This window comes from Aythya ferina (genome assembly GCF_964211825.1).
Source record: "Aythya ferina genome assembly, chromosome: 1".
Classification (NCBI taxonomy): Eukaryota; Metazoa; Chordata; class Aves; order Anseriformes; family Anatidae; genus Aythya; species Aythya ferina.
In genome coordinates, this window is record NC_140296.1 from 97,988,987 (window position 1) to 98,009,070 (window position 20,084).

A 20,084-nucleotide genomic window follows, 5' to 3' on the forward strand; every position below is an offset into this window, starting at 1 on the left:
TTTTTCTCTGATAGGTTCTCCCTCTTTCAGAGCAAAATCTTGTTTCTGTCCCTCTTTATCCCTAGCACAACTGTATGTTGTGAAGGAGATCTTTTTACCTCATGTGATTTTTATCAGCTTCCCCCACTTGAAAATATCGCAGCTGCTTGAAAGCTCTAATTTGTCAGTGCTAAAACACGTACTTTGTGGATGTCATACCTAAACTTTCCCATCCATCCCAGGTGGCTTTGTGATTTCTACTTTTTGATTAGTATCATCAGCTTCAGAAGCAGAAATGTTGATGTCGTTTCTGAGTTAACATCATCTTAGTGATAATAATCATTACCCTGCTACCACCATTCAACTGGTTTGCTATTTCTTTGTAAATTACCAACTTTATAAATTAATGTGAAAACTATGTTCTAAATTTTTTTTTCCTAATGCCTAAACAGTCTGCTTCTTTATAAAGTGAAAACATACACATCTTCTTGGTATGAAACTGGTTATAATTGTGTTTGCTTTTAATATATAATATCAAAAGCATTATAATTTAGGACACAGATTATTGTGTAACATTGGATCTTGTGTATATTAGACAACATCAAACTAGCTAAATAAAAACCAAACAAACTCCTCCCACACTTTAGGAAACTGACATTAAGTCATTATGATAATTAGTCTTGTAATGGAAGGTTTTTTTCCAAGGGTCTTTTTTTTTTTTTTTTTTTTTTTTTTTTACTAATTTCATATGTTGAAAAATAGTTGGATGCATATTGCTTTTTAATTTAGTTTAAACATCGCTGATCATTGGTACATGATTTAGAATTAAAAGGAAAAAGTAAGTCCAACAAATGGAGCTGGTACCTAAAGACACATTTGATTCCTGCTTTAGACAGCTTTAGATTTAACTCATTGCAAATTGTGGTGCGATGCTAAAAATTGCTTCAAAGTTATGTTTTTCTATTTTTATGTAAAAATATCTGGCATTTTTAAAAAATATCTGGCATTTTTTAAAAAGTTTTTAAATAAAGTTTTTTTTTTTTTAAGTTTTAAAAATTTAAAAAATGTTGCTTAGTAAAAGAATAGCAAGTATTGCAAGCTACAAAAAATATACTGAGCAAAATATATTAGCAGCTTTAATTTCCAAGTTTAGCAGCTTGTTTTCATATGTTGTTCAAATATTTTTCAGATAGCTTCTAACCAGTTCTTAATTGGAGTACTCACATACCATAAAGCATGTAATAAAGTATCTTGCTAAATCAGAATTTAAAATAAAACTTTTGGAAGCCTGTTAATTAGTCTTGAACTCTGAGTATTTCAAAACAGCAACAGAAGTCCCAATTCTAGAAAACACTTCTTGTATGCTGTACTGCTGTAGCTCCTGCAGTTCTCCTGTGTCTTGTTCCAGCTGAAGAAGTAGTTTGTCTCCACTCTGTTTCAAAATAACTTAAGCAATGATATCAGCTAGTACATGGGGTATAGTACAACTTTATTGCTGAAAGAAGGGTTTATATACACTCATAAAAGAAAAATAAAATCTGGTATCACTTTTGGAAATGTACTTTGGGAAGTACTTTTCTTTTCCTCCTTAAAGAGGACTACTTAGTTTACAAGTTCTTTTAATTTGTGTTCTTTAGTATAAGAAATGATGGAACAATAAAGACACATGGGATACGTTTCACATCTATATGGCCACAAAAATATTTTACTTGTGAGTAACTAATATACTCTCCATTTTATCACATAGTATAAAGAAACTAAGAGAATGTTTTCAAATTTGAAACCAAGCTTCACTGATACCAACCACAATACATGATTTTATTCATAGTGCTTATGAAGATATGGATATAAATGGTGAAATAGAGTGCAAAAGGACAACAGAAAAAATCCTACCAAGCTTATTTGTCTATTAAGCATATATTATAATTAATTTATTTGATGTAATTTGATAGTTGTGTTTCTATGACCTCGAGTTAGAAAGAGGGGAAATCTGAAAATTAAGTCAATTCTGAAAAAAAAATAAAATAATAATGATCTTCCATGTACCTGTTAAAGATGTAGTTGATATGAAATCAAAACAAAGCAATGAATTTTGTTTTTTCATATTTTCTCTTTTTGCCCATTCTGTTCTAGTAAAGATAGGAATATTTTCACATTATTATATGTATATTAATAATTAGATAACCAATAGGGAATATTTTTATATATTCTTTTGAAATTACATGTATAGTTCACTCATATACCTTTTTGTACAAAAATATTCCACCTAATTATCAAGGGACTCACATTGATCAAAGAAGGTTCTTTAAAGAACAGATTAAAAAAAAGAAAAGAAACAAGTAAATAGAAACAACTAAGAAGAAATGTCTAAAGAGCATCTAACATTTGTAGTCATTGCTTATCAGTTCTGTCTAGAAAAGAAACTGATTGCAGTTTGAAATCAAAACAATTTGGTTAAGTATGAAATATTAACTGCTTAGCAGACAAAGAGAAGGGCAACAGTAATTCTTCAAAGCTAAAATAATATTTGCAAGCATCTTATCCTTATTCCACTGGCAAATCTTTTATGGTCATTTTAATGTCAATTTAAATTATATGAAAAGCAACAACAACTACAAAGCAAATTAAAAACAACCAACCAACCAACCAAAAAATGATGAACTGTGAAAATTTTCCTAGACCTTTATTTAACACAAATTTAGTTATTGTCAGGATAACAATAACAATTTGTTTGTATTTGCAAAAAATGACACATCAGTTCTCAGGCTCCTAATTCATTAGCTTCTTCACCATTCTAGCCAATTATCATCTTGAGTCATTGTACCTTGCTGACATTTTCCACCTTTTTGCTACATATAGCAGGACACCTTGTTCCCTCTCCTAGTGCATTATACTCTTTGCATTGCTCCCTTTCATTAACGAGAATACTAGCCCTATGAAGGGCTAGACTTACAATCTCTTATCTGAAATACATTAAACTCACCAACTGAGCAACCTCCACCAAAATGCATAATCTGATTTCAAATATTAAACCATTATTTACTGCAATGTTTGAGAACATTTTAACCTATTAATTCTGAAATGGTTGGCTTTATAACGTTGTGAATTGTGATTTGCTGGGAATAAAATTAAATTGCACATGGAAAATGAAGAACCAATCTGATAAACTTCTCCCTTTCTTGATTTCAACACAAAAATTTGAAATTACTTCCTTTTGGTCTTCCTGTTAGTCTTGATTCTATTCTGTGACCTAATGATTATAAGCAGCAATTAAGCCTACTTGACTTTGGTCTGTAGCAATGGTTCTTCTCTAGGTTCTTCAATGCTAGGCTTTTCAGACAATGTTAGACTTTTCAGGACAACTTCAGTGTGTCCTGTTAAAAGACTTCATGTTAAAAGACTTCATCTTCTGATAAGTAATAATTTCTTAAATCCTGTTTACAACACCTGGCTGATAATCCATTATTTCTGGTAATGAAACTTGTATATTTTACAAACAGTGAACTAACAAAGTTTGCCACAGAACTGCCTTTTCAACACTATATGTCAATGAAGACCTAGGTCCTTAAACCTTGCTCCTTAAAAAGCAAGAAATCCTCCATCTCTACCAACTGCTTTCTAGGTTTGAGAAGGAGCTGGTTCCTTGACTGTTGCAGAAGAAAACAGTATATCATATAAAGTTGACTAAATTACTAAGATTTCAGCCTAAGCACATTTTTTTATATGTGGAAAAGTAATGTTTGTTGTCATGCTAGTATTTTCATTATACGTGATTCTTATTCCTGAAGTCTACCCTGGACCTCTGTCTTTTTTAAAGTATCTAAATGAAAACTAATATAATCTAGTACTGAGTGTAGTGAAGAAGACAGTAATACAGCATTTGGAAATTGAATTTAATGTTATTTCTTTTCATTCTGTTCTCTTCCTTCCTCTATTCCACCTTCAGTCCCAATTATAGTAAATTGTTTATTGTTAGGTATAGAACAGTTATTGTTTATGGCTTATATATAAATTTTAGTGAGCTGATAACTATTTAGAAATTCACACTTTAATACATAGGTTTTACATAAAATCTATAAAGTATCTTTTCATCATATTGTTGGAAGAGTGGTCCCAGGACTGTTCAGTATCGCTATCTTTGTATTGTAAAATTTTGTTTGATAAAACCAATAGAGAACTTTTTTTTTTTTTTTCTGTTTTATTTGGGGGGCGGAGGGCAATGTTGATTTCTTTTTTTTCAGGCACGGTAGTTTTGTTGGTGTAAAAGCAAGAAATACTCCCCTCCTTCCCTCCCCTTCCCTTCTCTCTCTCTTTTTTTTTTTTTTTTTTTTGTTTTGTTTTGTTTTGTTTTGTTTTGTTTCCTGGAAATTCCTATGCCATAATTTAAATAATTTAAAATAATTTAATTTTAAAACTCAAATACAGTTGAACTATAGAGACTGCTGCATATGAATTTTGTGACTCACAAAATCATGACATTAGTTTTAGAAATATAACTACTTCTGTTTGTAATGCTTTATTTAATGGACTCTGTTTCAGCTTCCATTATAAGATGTATTTGTAGATGTTTAAGAATTTGACTGAAAAGGTTTGCTTTGTGCAGAAAATTAATATTAATGTTCTAGTGCTTGAAATAAAGTTGCCTTTTTTTTTTCCCCTAAATTTTGAAAAAGAAAACTGTGTGGGCATTAATTCTGTACAAGCCCAGGATGTTAGCTGGTATTTCTGTAATTCAGACAGACATTTATGAATTCTTTTTTTTTTTACTTTTTTTTTTTTTTTTTTTTTTCCATTTGACATTTCTTCCCGTTTCACTCAGTATGTTGAAGAACCATTGGTAGCAGTGGAAGTTCCATTCATAAATCAAGGGAATGACAGATTTTAATGTTAAGGAGATGGTTGCCAAGCTATTGGAAGACTGCAGTAACAGAGTCATCTTTTCTTCTCCAGATATATTTGTTACCCATAACAAATATCATCTGGACAGTCAAGGGTAGAATGCTCAGAGAGCTGACTGTTCTATTTTTTCAGCTGCATTACTGAAGTAGGTCACTCTTTATACGTCGAGCAGGCATAGCATGTTGGGGATGATGTGTATCAGACCAGTGTAAAGCTGCCCAAAGTTGGGTTTGACATCCTGGGAGGCAAAGGCAGATCCTAACTGCTTTTTCACTTACAGCACCACGATCTAGCCATTTTCATTTTTCAGCTGAGTCAGTTAGGCTGGGTTCTTCCATGGTGAAATGCAAGCAGACAAGTAAGTCAGGAGAGGAACAGAAAGGCAGCTTTATAAATTGATTTCTACCTTTTCATGAACTACTTTACCTCTTCTCTTATTTGGCAGTGTTTGATGACTAAAGAATGTGAATCATTTTGCTGGCAGGAAGTATAAACCACTCTTATCTTTATATATTACAGAAATGTTAGTGCATTGGTAACACTACTGTCATGTATTTTTATTAAATCAGTGCCCATGAATTCTTACTTAGGAAGTCTTTATGGAATTTTTTGCTTGTTTCTTCCCAGAGAAATTAACCATGAGTTATCATTGGAGTGTTATGTACTAAAATGCATATTAAATTCATAATAGAAACTAAAAATATTTCATATATTTATTTTGAAGGGATAACCTTTATGGCAACATTTTTGAAGTCTAGAATTCATTATTTTTATGTGTTTACTTATTAATTTAGTTGCTGACCTTCAAAATATCATTAAAACATCTTCTATTAAGAGTAATATTCTGTAGTAATCAAAGTGTCACTTAGGTTGGCTTGTTACCTCTATTAAGGGCTTTTTTAAGTTTTAACTTCACAGTCTAATCTTTTTATACATGACGCTGCCATCAAGTGGCTATTGAGTAAAACCTCTGTGTTATCTATCTTTAATTTAAATGTTAATTTTGATTTTAATTAACAGTTTGGGTGGAAGGAGGAACTATCCTACACTTGTTAACTGACAAACAAACTCAGCTTATTGCTCTCTAGACCAAATTTGTAGAGAACTGCTCAAAGATACATTGAAAGAAGCTTTAAGAGAATGGGATTTGAGTGGCATAACACTTTGTTGGCATTGACTTTTTTCACCAGCTTCAATAGGTGTTAGGAACCTGTTTTCTCTGGCCGTCTTGTGAACACTACTGCGTCCACTTGTATTGTCAGACACCTAAATATGTATGAAAATATTCGTTTTTAATGTCTTATTTTTATATCCACTCTACCAGAATTCTGCAATATACATGTAGACTGCAGAATTAGGCAAAGATTTTAAGATACCAAATTTTAAGGGCCAAAATTAACACGGACCCCAAATTTCATCATTTTTTCAGTCAAATAAAGAAGCTGTTGAATAAATAAAATCATATCTTTGCAATGGACCCACAAATTTGTCTTTTAAGGTAGATAAAAACATGCAATTTTCAATTTCCAGGAAGATATTGATAACACCTCAGCACCAAATGACTCTTTGCCATCCATCACAACCCATATATTGACGTTAATCAACTACTCTCGGTTCACTTACATCAGTATAGAACAGTTAACCAATTTTAGACAAATAATGGTAAACATCCCCATTCTCCAGAAGATCATTTGCCTTCTTTCACCCTCTGGAAATGATAATAGAAAATCATGTGTGCATTTGCATTTGTATTTACTGTGTTTGAATTAAAGCTGCAAACAGCTCTGATTCACTAATAACTGATGAAAGTGTCTCATTATTGAGCTACAAAACCTTCAACAAATTAATGGAAATTGCAAATCACCTTGAAAATTGCAGGCTCTTTAGTCCTATATTGAGTGCTGAGACAACTGCATAAATCTCTTTCTTTTGAAAAAATAGCTTTCTTATTACCTTGGTTAAAAAGCATGACTTACTAATTAAGGCACGGCTAAGCAACATCTTTAATTTTTTGCTATGTTCTGTTTTTTTATACTCAAACACCAAACTGTATGCTACCTTTTTATGTCCATCCCTTCCATATAATATTCAGAATCTATTCGGGGTACTTTTCTTTTACAGACCAAATTACAGTATAAGATTTGGGATGTGCTGGTTCTTTTCAGTATTGAGATAATGAATTTTGAAATATATATTCCCATGATGTTTTCCTCCAAAATTAAAGAATAGAATAAAAAGAATAAAAAAAAAAAAAAAAAAAAAAAAAAAACTTGAAAAAACAACAACAACAACAACTAAAAACCTATTTATTAGTTTGTTCATTATTTCTTCGATTTTTAGTGCTCCTGAATAACTCTGAATCTAAAACTAGTGCATGTCACTTTATCATGAAGAAATATGTATGGAAGCTGACCTCCAGCTGGCTGAAAATTCCATAGCCTTATTGTCATTGAAATCTCTAGCAGAGTATCAGATGCATTTCTCTAACAGGTAGAGTAATTTCTACAAAGTGCTAGGTTCTCTTACGTCCCACAATCCAGCTGGTTAGCATCTCTGAGGTAGACCTGATTGATTTAAAGGAGCATATTTCAGTTCAACTTAGATTCAAAATAAAAATCAGTGGTTTGCAATTTTGTCCATTTTTGCTAGTGCTTGAGTTGTCATTAAGCACATGCTGTGTGATAGTAAATGATAGTAAATGTTTGTTTTACATGATAGTAAAACGAAAGTGTTTTACATGCAAAAGTGCACAACATTTCTGCTAGTGCAATGCATCTACAGATTTTGCATTCAAATACATACTTCTGCTATATTTGAGGTCACTTGACCTCATGTATCTTGAATTGGAAGGGACCAACATGGATTATCTATCAGGTCCAGCTCCTGGCTCCACACAGGACCACCCAAAAAATAGACCATGTGTCTGAGAGCGCAGTTCAAACACTTTTAGAACTCCAGCAGTCTTGGTGCTGTGACCACTGCCCCGGGGAACCCGTCCCAGTGCCTGAACACCCTCTTGGTGAAGAACCTTTCCCTAACACCCAGCCTGACCCTTCCGTGTCCCAGCTCCATGCCATTACCTCTGGTCCTCCCACTGTCCCCAGAGAGCAGAGTTCACTGCCCCTTTGCTCCCCTTGTGAGGGAGCTCCAGGCCGCCATGAGGCCTCCCCTCAGCATGCTCTGGGCTGAACTGAACAAACCAAGTGGCCTCAGCCACTCCTCATACATATACATCTTGTCCTCCAGACCCTTCAGCATCTTTGTAGCCCTCATTTGGACACTCTCTGGTAGTTTCATGTCCAATATTATGTCTAGTAGTTCTGTCCTACAATAGCACTGAAAGTAGTGAAGAATGTAAATTTCTGTTTGTCCTGCTCCATGGTTACAATCTTGATGAGTAAGAAAAAGCAGTCCCTTTCATTTCCTCTTCCTCTCTTTATTCCTTCTAACCCATCACACTTTTGTTTTCCTACTTTCTTGGTATTATTATGAATGTATCCATGATTATTGTTTGTCTGTGCTGTATCATTTTCATTCCACTCCACCACCCCAATTTATGTCCTTTTACCCATAAGTGCCATACTGATGTTTGATAGCAGTTTGTCTTTTGCAAGAGATCATGAAGTTTGATGAACCCATTCCTCAGATATTTACTCTTTAAGTATTGTGGTGTTGTAGGACTGATTACATACCAAGATTCTACATTTTAGAAGTACACAGAATAATAAACAAAAACTTTGTTTGATCATTCATGATACTTGATTACTTACAAGGCTAAGCTAAGAATTCTCCATCAGTACTTGCATACAGCTCTCAAGTACTAATGAAAAATGTATGTATTAAGCACATGTGAGAGACCATACTCATGATTTAAAAAGGGTTTCTGCTTTGCAAGGACTTCTCCATAAGTGAATTCCAGTTTCCTGTGTTTCATGTCAGAATAGTAATTTAACTTCATACAGTGTAAATGTAAACCAACTTTTGATGATGTGACTAACTGAAAATTACTTTTCATAACTGTTACTGTCTCAGCTGGGATGCAGAAGTTGCCTTAGATTAAACTGGAAACTTCTCCAGTGACAGTAAAGTGCTGTCTAAAATAACTGCTAAAATGCATCTGGAGCTAGATTGAAAGCTGGTTTTAGACACATAAGGAGGCATTTTATCGAAAAGCCATCAGGTAGTCTCTGTGCAGTGTGAGAAATTAGCATTTGTATAAAAAACTGAAAGGTATTGAATAGGATTTACCTAATTTAATCTAGGCATTTGATTTCATGGAACTTTTACTTGACAGGTATTGTCAGTCATGAAAATTTAGAACATCAAAATACCGAGACAAAATTGAAAAAAATTATTTTCCAGTTTTTTGTTTGTTTGTTTGTTTTGATTTGATGAAAACAGTGATCAAATTGGTCAACAGTGATCAAATTGGTCACGATTGGTCTCCTCTAATGTGTGTTCCTGTTGGATTTACTCCGCTATGTTCCAGGCCTCCAACCAAAACTGTGTCAAATTATGGCTCTTAACATAAAGAAGGCAAGAGGTCCTGATGGTCCTTTCTCTTGGGACCTCATATATTTGCAGTGATAACTGATTATAACTGAACTTCATCAACTGAGCTTCTTTGTTTAAGTATCTGTTTGACTGGTTCAGAATAAATGAGCCTAAAGATGAGTCTTTTGTGTCTTACATTGAGTTTGAAAGGACAAAACTCTAGACAGATGGATTTGCAGGGAGAACACAATAGTGTTGCATACATTGTTTCAGTTGTGTGCTAAATAGATAATAAATGGATTTGTAACACACAAGTAAAGGGTTTCATTTCCAAACCTTCTGATGTAATAATTTAGAAACCCAGCTATTTTAGTGCAGTATGCACAAAGATCTGAATAACTTCTCCCATAAGTTTGTTTCTGTTGTGTTTAACAATGGAAATGACTGCTTAGTAGGATTTTGAAATCACTGATGTACACAAATCCCACCTGCCTCTTTTTTTTCTCCTCCAGAACTTTGAATAGAACCAAGACATAGATTTTTAGTTTCCTACTGTAGCTGGTGGACTCTCCTGCTTCCCATTAATGGTAAATACCATCGTGATTCCTATGTGGAGCAATTTCAACTGTAAGTCATTAAAAGGCTGGTAAACAGGCTATCCCTCAGACAAGAGTAATGCATGCATCTGCGCTCTGTCAGCTGTACTTAAACAGGTGAGACTGAAAAAACAGAGTGGTAACTTCTCTCCATTTTGGTTGTGTAGGGTCTTTGTTCTCTAAGAGAGATTTTTGTCTGAAAAGTTTATATTAAAAAGTGAAAATATTTAAAGAGTCAACACAGCACTGACTTAAAGGCATATACATTGGCAGAGTGATTGGTTATTTAAACTTTGCAGTGAAGCAGGTAGTTTAAACCCAGACATTAGAGCTTAGGACAATCTTTGTGAAACATGCATTGAAAAACTGAATTTAATGCTCTGTCTCTCCAATTTACATGAAAACAGCACTTAATCTGACCACAAATTTATTCCGGATATTCAATAGAGACTTGTTTAATATTTATTTCTACTGTACAGGAACATTACAGGAATTCAGAAATTGTAGTTCAGTTTATATTAATTTATGATTATATGCTTTTCTTTGACTCTTCTACCATTGCTACAATGGTGGATCTCAAACCATTTAGCAAGAATTAATAATGTTATTAATATATTATTAGTTACTTAACAGCTAGTAGAAATATTATTTGCCAACTTAGAAAAAATAGGATGGGCAAGTCCTTTCAAATGCCTTTTAAGTACCATGAATTTTATCAGTAGAGATATGGAACAGAGAGGTTAAGTAATATACCCAATGTTACACATTGAGCTAGAAGCAGGGTCAGAAATAAACACCAAGAATCCTGATTTCTAGTCCCTTTGAACCTCTATATCACATTCATTCCTAGATGTGCTAGAATCTCAGTATTACCTAATACTATAAATAGTATTTCTTTGCTGTCCATCTCATTTTTGTGGTTAGTGTTATTTATGAAACAAGAGTTAATATTTGCCTAATGTTTGCAAGGGTGCGTTACCAAAAATCTTCTTAATTATTTTCTTCTTCTTTTTTTTTTTTTTTTTTCTTTCCTTATCTTTGTTACTTCTTGCTAGAAAAAATAATAGAAATTAAATCAATTGGAAATGGGCTTTACCCACACAGTAAAACTGGGCCATCTATCTTCTCTTCTTCAGTAGTCAGAACTACAAAGAGAGATTATGGTGGTGGGAGAAGAGGGAGAACTGTCTGTGAGCACAAGGAAGAGATCTTATGTATGAAGGCTGCATTTGACTGACAAAACAGTAGGATGATGTTTGAGGCAAGAACTGCCTTTTTGTTCAGCAACACAATAGAGTTCTCTTCCTTCTCAGCACTACTGAGTATAATAATATGATAATTGGTCCCAAAGATGGAATGAGTAAGATTGGATGGTGGTCTTTGGGGCCCAGTTATATTATATCTAATCTAATTATGCCTGATACTGACTTTTAATACATATGGTAGCTATTTCCTTGGCATATAAGTAAAGAGTATATACAAGCTTGATGTTTGCTTGGTCTCTGTTCTAAAAGCACACAAATTTATTCTTAGGAGAAACCCCAGCTATATCTGTCTCATGTCATGCAGTATTCTAATTCAAAACTAAAACTGATTTGTTCCAGAAGATGTCTTGAAGCATAAATATGTTGTGGTTTGTGGAAATGTGGGAGGTGTGATGGAAAGAGCAAATGTCTATAGATTGTACTTCAAAAAACCACTGCAACTTGCTACAGAAAAAGCATAGTAGTTATTGCTGCCTTGGAGCAACAATCCACAGCAGGCATTCACCCCTTTGCATGGGACAATATAAACATTTTAGTGGATTTATGAGCATAAAGGAGCATCTGGAGATGATGAGATTGTGTAAGACTAATTTTAGAGCCTGAATGAAACTAATTCCATAGCTGCAAAAGTCACTGCCATGTTCTATCTTCTTTAAACTATGTCTATGGACTATGGCAATACCAGATTTTCCCAACAAAATGCAATGGAAAAGTCTAATGTGCTACTGCTGGTAGTGGTGTGGTGGGCATTGGCTCATTCAGAGACTTATGCAAATCCTTCATTAGAGATATTTATGCAATCAAGTTTCTGAGGCAAGTTGCTTTTCAGCAGTTAGCATCTGGCTTCCATTTTAACATGAATAGGTGAGTGTCTCTTGAATTTATTTCCATTTCTCACTTTTTACATAGAATGTGCAGCATGCTTTCCCGCCTTTTATTATTATTTATTTAATTTTAATTTAATTTAATTTAATTTAATTTAATTTTATTTTATTTTATTTAATTTTATTTTATTTTATTTTATTGTGATATTTCACCATTGTCTCTCAGCTTAAAATATGCACATTAAAAATGAGAATATTAATAAAATCAGTGGTGCTTGATGTACTAATGAAGTAGGCAGGGAAATAAAGTTGCATCAGTTTTGGCTTTGAAGATCTGACTTGCCCATTTGAAATACCTGAAACACTGAAACAAGAGTTTTATTCTGTGTTTATTTATTATTTATTTTTTTTCTCCTGCTCTTCCCCTGCCTCCTCAATGATTCTTATTGGTGAAATTACTATTTATCATTGAAGCCTAGCAGCAATACTTGCTGAAAGTTCACATAGTGTAATGCTCAGTAGGTGAACAACACAGAGTATTGTAGGAGCTCAGACTCTCAAATGCCAGCAATGGCATATATGACTTGCAAGGTTATGTCACAGTTTTGGCCCATCATCCCTTGCCAAAGTGGCTGATGCACAAGTGGAAGTTGGAAGCAATAAATCACCTCACAGTGCTAGCTGCACAGTGCTCTACATGTATCTTGTTATGGGCCCCTCTGGCAATACGCTTATGGCTTGGGTCTGACAAGGATAGAATCATGATTTCTTTGAAATTAGTTAGAATTTTAGAACTGATTTGAAGTGAGGAATCATTTGGCCATAAGTTAACAGGACAAAATTATGGTACCAAATATAGAAGAAATGAGGAAAGAGAGAAGCCATTCTACCTGAACAGCTGAAACCAGAAAACAAAACAAAGAAATGGCTGTGAAAGATGCCCTATATGCTGGTCAGCTTGCCAGCAAAACAAAGGCAGTTCATGACCCCTTTCCTATGCATTCATTTCTTGAGGCTAATTAAGCTATGATATCTGAAACAGTGTTGGGGTCTGATAGAAGTTTTTGGTATGAAGCACTGAACCAGTTAGAATGTCTTCTAAAGATCTTCCATATTTGCTTATGGGGATGCTGACGGACTTCCCTCATCTATTCATTCAACCTCTGTTTGATACAGGATGGAGATCTCAAAGCTACCGAGTTTCTCAAAAATACACCTGAAACCTCTGATCTTAAATTTGACCAATAATGGCCAGTAATTTTAGGAGGTTTTAGATGGCATAGATGCATACAGTGTAATCACACACACACACTGAGGTCCTTAGCCTCAAAATCAAGGTAAAAAGAATGAATGCATTATGTCTAACAGAGAACCCTTTTAGAAGTAACCAGAGATTTTCTACAAGAACTGCAAATATGCTTAGCTGTACTAATGCTTCATTTATAAGATAATAAGAATTTTAAATGATTTTCTAGAAGGAAAGAGAGATGTATTCATCAGCAAAGTGCTACTAGTTATCAATTCCAGTGCTTCCCTACATTTCTTCATGCATTGCCCAGGGCTGACTGAAGTTTGATTAAAAGGGAAAGAAATGCCACATACCACCTCCTTCTCCCACAACCACCCTGGAGCAATTATGACAAGAATATTTAACTTACAAATCAAAATGATGCTATGAGAACACACTCTTCTGGTACCTCATACAGGACCACATTTTTGATTAGCTTTCCAAGAAGGCTGCATGTACTTTCAGTTCATTATACTGAATTTGAATGAAAAGCCTTTTGTGTTCCACCTTTAAATGTATAGTCCTTTTTCTCTCTCTCTCTCTCTCTCTTTTTTTTTTTTTTTTTTTTTTTTTTTTTTTTTTTTTTTTGTCAGTATTTCAAGTGCCTTTCCACCAGAGTTTATCCACATCCTGATCTTGTCAGGTCTTGGATAAATTCCTTGCTGGCTTCACTGGGAGCAACATTGTTCCTTTCCTGTCATTTGACAATTTAGTTGCTAAATTGTTTGTCTGTTGATCTGGTCATATTACCTTCTTCTTTGCCTCAAGATGCTGGCAAAGTTTCCCTCCAGCCTATATTTTGTTTCTTACCTTGTACTTAGTTCTTCTCCAGTCATGTTAAGTTCACTGTCATTAATGTCTTCCTAGAGGTATCGCTGCAGTATGGCCTTTCTTGTCTTGCAATTCAAGACATGATGGGGACTCATATTTTCTGTAGAAGGCAAGTAAATTAATTTCATGGTAAATGCTTACTGTGCACCGTAGAGAGAGAGACAAGAGAAGGACTGTAAACACTGTTGACTTTTTCTTACCTGTCTGCCATTTTAAGATTTCAGACTTCTTGGGTGTTGGTAACTACCTTTTTTGTACCTTTCTTTGTAGTATAAATGTCTTGGCATTTTATTTATGAGTATATAAGTCTCAGTATATACATGTACATGTAGGTCTCATCTCCCATTTCAACTTGCATGTTAGATAGAAACATTGGGCATTTGTTGTTATAGCCATTATTCATTTTTATTTGTATTTCTTAATTGCTTTATGCTGGATTATTTAAGGTGTTATCCAAGATATTTTTTTTCAAACTGTTCATACACTTTAGGACCAATGAGAGCTTCAGGTAGTTAGAAAATGTGCGTAATATTTCACTGGTTTCTGCTGGTTTCTCGGAGCGGGCTGATGAATAGCTCATAGAAATCAGTTGGTGCACAAGACCCTAAGATAGACAACAGACAGCTTTCACGGTTTGGATTTTTTGTTGTTGTTTTATTTACTTTTCTGTTTCTGTGTGTGTGTTTTGTTTGTTTGTTTGTTTGTTTTGTTTTGTTTGTTTGTGTTTGTTTTGTTTTGTTTTCCCATTATCTCTGTACAGTATGTCAGGTGGATTTGAGATATCCAGCAGGGCCTACTGAAGGCAATCAAAGGTCAGGAACTCACCTTCCCCTCTCCTTTACTCTGTATCAAGATAAGTCACATGGTTTTATATTAAATAAAAGGGGTAGGTTCCCTCTCTTTGCATTTTGATTTTAGGTGGAGGTGTTCTTTTGAAGGAAATTATCATGACATACAGCTTTGGGGAACAGCTAGCAGCCCTCCATGGCAGGGGGAGAGGAAACAAAGTTTTGGCTTAAGTACCACGGCTGAGTTTAGGTGCAACTGTGGCAAAACTGTAGGTGCTGTGTTGGACTGCACTGTACATCTGGTACTTCAGAAGCCTCCATGGGTTTTTAACATATTGCTGTGCTTCCTTTCTGTAGCTGTAAATCTTCATTGACTTTTTTCTTTTTTTCAATTGGAAAAGACGTGCCAATCTCCATACCATGTACCTATTGCTAATAGCTACTTGTATACTTTTTTCAGTCTCACATACTTTCATATGGAAATCGGCTATCAAATTCCACTCTCGGTTTTAATCTGCAATAACTTTGTTGCTTACAGTGCAATTTGCACTGCTGTAATTTAGATCAGAATCTGGATATGTATGTAAATGTGTGCATGTATGCACACATGCAGCAACTGCTCTCTTAGGTATCTCTGTAGACCTTCATTTTACAATGAAGAATGAATGGGAGGGTGAATCTACATGTTGATTATTTTTATGCTGAACAATTTGAGTGTCACTGAGATGAGGAAGGTAAATACTTTCAGGCTGTGGATGGATTTTGGAGTTGTGCATGCGCACACCCCCCTTTTCAATACATTTCTGCTGTTGGTGCTGGGCAGCAACTCCTCTGTCCACCTGACACAACGCTGGGTTTCCTGCGTGCCTTAAGTCTCCTTTTTATTTCACCTCAGGGAAAATGGAGGCGGGGGTGTGAAAGAAAGAGAGGAAGAAAGAAAGAACAAGGGGGGGCTGGGGGGGGGCTTAAAGGCAGGCCTCATCCCAGCAGCCCTCCCACCCCCGCGTCTCCATCGCCAGCCCCAAGCCGGAACGCATTTGAGCAGAGCTGCCCCAGCTCTATCATCTGCAGCGTGCAGAGTCATCACGGCCGCAGTGCATAGCTGAGAGCCGGAAAGCAAACAGCTGCTGTAGCCTGATTTGAGTTAAAATAGTGTCAGTGTTTAGTCTGGCGCACTGCTTCAGGAGAGATTGGCAGCTGGGTCAAACAAAGTCATTCCATTGGCTCCCTTCCCAGCCAGCTTCTGCTAGTATTTAGGTACTAGTGCAGCCTAGGCCCCTTTTCTCAGGGATAGCCTAACATCTGACCGCACCCTCCTTGCTGTTTAAAAAATGCCTTTTCACTCTTTAAGATAAATCCACTATTAGACAATCTGCCACTAATAGTGCAGTAAGGCTGTTTTTCTCCCAAAAGCCGACGCATCCCGCTCCCGCCGTGGTGCAGAAAGCAGGCTGTTACAGTGCCGGATTCATAAAAGGGGCCTTTATGGCTGGTGAAAGAATATCTGTGTGCTTAGGCCGGAAACTTTTTGATCCAGTGCAAAGCCAGACGACACCTAGGTAAGGCCATATATCGAATCTGCTTTTGCGGGACAGGGAGCTCTTAATTGCAAGTGCTAAATGTTTGCATGAGCTTTTCGACAGCCTTTTCAGAAAGTTTAGGAAGCAGCTTCTGCGGGGTCTCCAGCGCTTTCTCTCCTCCCTCCTTCCCCCTCCTCACTCCTCCGGTGGTGGCTTTCAGGCTCGCTGGGGCTCAGTGCACTGCTCTCCCTCCCAGCTCTGCGAGGAGGAGGCAGAAAGTTGTGCTGCCGGAGCAGAGGCGTGCGGCAGCGCCGCGGCCGGGAGGGCTCGCAGGGAGCTCTCGCAGCTTGCACGGGCTGCCCGAGCAGTCCCTTAAAAAGTAGTTGCAAACCGCTCTGAGCTAACAAGGGTTTAATTACGGAAAAGTTTAATGTGGCGATGGAAGGAATATTAAGTAAGTTGTCTTTGTCTCATACTTTTTAATTTTAGTTGTTGCTTTAGCCTGTTGGGTCACATTTTTTGTCAGCGCTGAAGGCTGCCATGAATTGGTAATGAGGGCCCCTTTTGCACATGATTTTGGCACTTGGCCAAGATCAACTTCCCAACGGCAAGCTTTCTCTAAAAGAACCTGAAGCATTTTTTTGTGATTAGGAATCATGTCTGAAAGCTGCCACAACCAGTTGTGTAGGCATGTCAAAATGACTTTATACAGTATATCTGAAGCATTCGGGGAGTGGGGAGGGGGGGGGGAGTGGGGAGAGTGTCTGTTTTTTCCTGATGTACCAAATTGTTACTATTAGCAGGCTGAATTTCCGCAGCTTGTGCACCTCCAAAAAGCAGGCTGCGGGCAGCGAAGGCGTAATGGGAGTCGTTGGTACCTCTAGATTTTCCAACGCGCCCAAGCGGCCCCAGTTGTCACGTTTAAGCAGGATGCAGTGGTAGGGTCTTCTTAAAACACTTGTGGACGTAAAGCAGATGAATCTTTAAACTTTTAATCTCAGTAAATTATGCTCAGTGCACAGTAAGTAATGACATTTTCTGGAAGTTTCTTTGTTTGAATTGCATAAGCGGAGCTTTTTGTTGTAACTGTTGAAAAGTACGTGCCTAGATCCACTGAGGGGGGAATGTGCAAGGAATATCTAGGCTGTGCCTCTGGATTTATCCTTGGTCCTTGAAGTCTGGGTATGGATCTGAGCTGCAAGACAGGGAGCAGAATTTGGGCCGTCCTTTGTTTTTAAAAGGGGGAAAGGGAGTTAGTGTACAGAGTAAGGAGCTGTGAAAGTTCATGTTTCAAGTGCGCTCCGAGTTTTGAAACTTGTGGAGCTCATCAGTGCAATAAATGAGTGATTATTCCTCACTGATATTACATAAACAACTCTGGCACTGTAAGGGAATACATTATTATTGTACACTCGAAGGTTTTGTGAATTTAATCTCTGTTTAACAAAGCAGCCCAGCAACTGCAAATTAAGGACCTCCTCTGACACGCTGTGTGTGCTCTACCCCGCTGTCTTTTCCATGCGTGTGCGATGTTAGACAAAGTGTGGCAGGCAGTCTTTTTGTTAGGTATTTTTTATTTTACATGGCAACACTTGTGGTTGCAGCCCTGGAATTACTTGTGTCTGCCTCGATGTGCTGCTTACTGACATGCAGTGCCATACCCGCGCAGCAGCATCCGTGCGGAGCCGCCGTTTTGCACCTTTCCCTGCACCCTGCCCCCCTGCTTGGTCCCCTGTGCAGTAGTTCCTGCAGCTAAAACGGGCTGTACAGGTACCGTCTTTCTGCTGTTCAGGCGTATGTTTTCTGTAAGGTGTTTGTGTCTGTGTGGGTGTCTGTGCTGCCTTCGTTATATAATGCAAGACATAACCAGGTTGGGGAAAAAATGTAGGCTTCGCAAACTCTTCAGCGCCTCGACTTCCATTTAACTTGCCTGGGAGGGTTTGTTCATTGTTACCTTGCAGGAGACTGGGTTTCAATAAAGTCTACCTCTGAGTTTAATTGTAACACGTAGCTTTTACAAGGAAAGAAAAGCAGACGAGATGAAAACGTTGAAAACAAAAGGCGGAGAGTGTTAGCAGACTGAAGTAAAATGGATAAGAGTCACTGCATTTTTACTGGGACATTTTAAAAGTTTTACAGCAGGGAGAAATATATCACAGTTGAATCCTATTTTCATGTAAAACACTGTGAAAAACGACCATTCTGGATGCAAAAGTAAACTTGACAGCAGAATTTTAGCAAATTGTTACAAAATTTATTTGCTGTTGTGTGGAAGTAATTTCTCATGAGTTCCTAAATTAGGTACACAATTTCAAATATGCATATACTCATCAAGTTACTTCAAAATGATAACTTTAAAATGTTTTCCTGTGGTATTCCTAGTTTTACCTAGAAGGTTTTACTGTGAAATAGCAAACACATGCTAGTGCACCACTTCCAGAGATTTTCAGTTCTGTTTTGGTTGGTGAAGGACCGTGTTATAAATCACAGCAAGTTATGCTCCAAAAACTTTGAGAGCACTTTCTAAATCCAGAGCCAAATGTTGTCTAATAGAATGTCTGAAGTGAAAAATGTAATATATGAAGTAACAAAGAGTTTTACCAAAAAAAACCTTAAAACATTATAGATTTGGCTTTTGATAGCATGCAGTAAATTAGTGTTTTCTTTCATCAGAAAATGTATTGTCCATATGAATATACACAGAAGTCACATTTCCATAAAATAAACAATCATTCTGCAGTCATAAATATTTAAGTATAAGGCTTAAAATGCAGAGATACTATACTCTAGTTTTAAATCCTAAACTGGTAGATTAACATTTCTTCATTACAGCTAGGTTGGTAAATGACTGATGAGTTATCTTTCCTGAGACTTAAAAAGGTGAAGCATACTAAGTATTCTCCATTATGGCATTTTTGTTTTTAAAAGCCAACAGAAATAATGTGTCTCTAATCTTCCTCCTTGGAAGTCTTTATGTTTTCTATTTGTTTGCAAACATTTCATGAAAGGGTGCAATTATAAAGCTTAACTTCGCAGTAATTTTGTATATTAGATTTTGCTCCACAAATTGTTGAACTCCCAGTCACCCATTTCAGTTCAGTAAGCAAACCAATTCTGCATTCAAAATAAAAATTCTTGCTTTGTAGTTGGCATTTTTAATGGCTGCTAGACATTAATATATTATGTGTTTTAGTAGTGCAGTATAAATGAACATATTGTTATACATTTGAGTAAAAGTTACAAAGGTATTTATAAAATAACTTATATGAGAAAAAAACATATTGTACAACACTTTCAGTTTATCGAGATGTCATGAGGGCTTGTAAAAACAGCTTTATTCCATGATAGATTCTACTGAATCTATTTTAAAACTTTAGAAATGAAACCAGCCTGTTTTTTTTTGTTTTCTGCTTTTTTTTTTTTTTTTTTTTTTTTTTTTTTTTTAAGGAAATGTTTCATTCATATAAACTAGGCGCTTTGTTCTATATATTTTAAATTCCAGCAATGAGATAAATAAATTGCTGCATTGGATGGAACATAATTATTGAATTTTGGCAGAACTTCAGTGAACTCTGCCATGAAAGATTAATGGGCACAGTG

General features: G+C 36.0%; 1 protein-coding gene across 10 annotated transcripts in view; it reads left to right on the top strand.

The window, feature by feature from the left end:
• The window catches only part of LOC311433151 (uncharacterized protein), a 313,366-nt gene that overhangs the window by 114,713 nt on the left and 178,569 nt on the right, over window positions 1-20,084 (top strand). Inside the window, exon 6 of one of the 10 annotated variants that reach the window (XR_014690591.1) lies at window positions 9,885-10,075. The exons of the other annotated variants lie outside the window; for them this stretch is intronic. The gene's annotated coding sequence lies outside the window, so the exon portion shown is untranslated. Of the gene's footprint in view, window positions 1-9,884; window positions 10,076-20,084 lie in introns of those variants that run through there. 10 annotated transcript variants of the gene reach the window in all.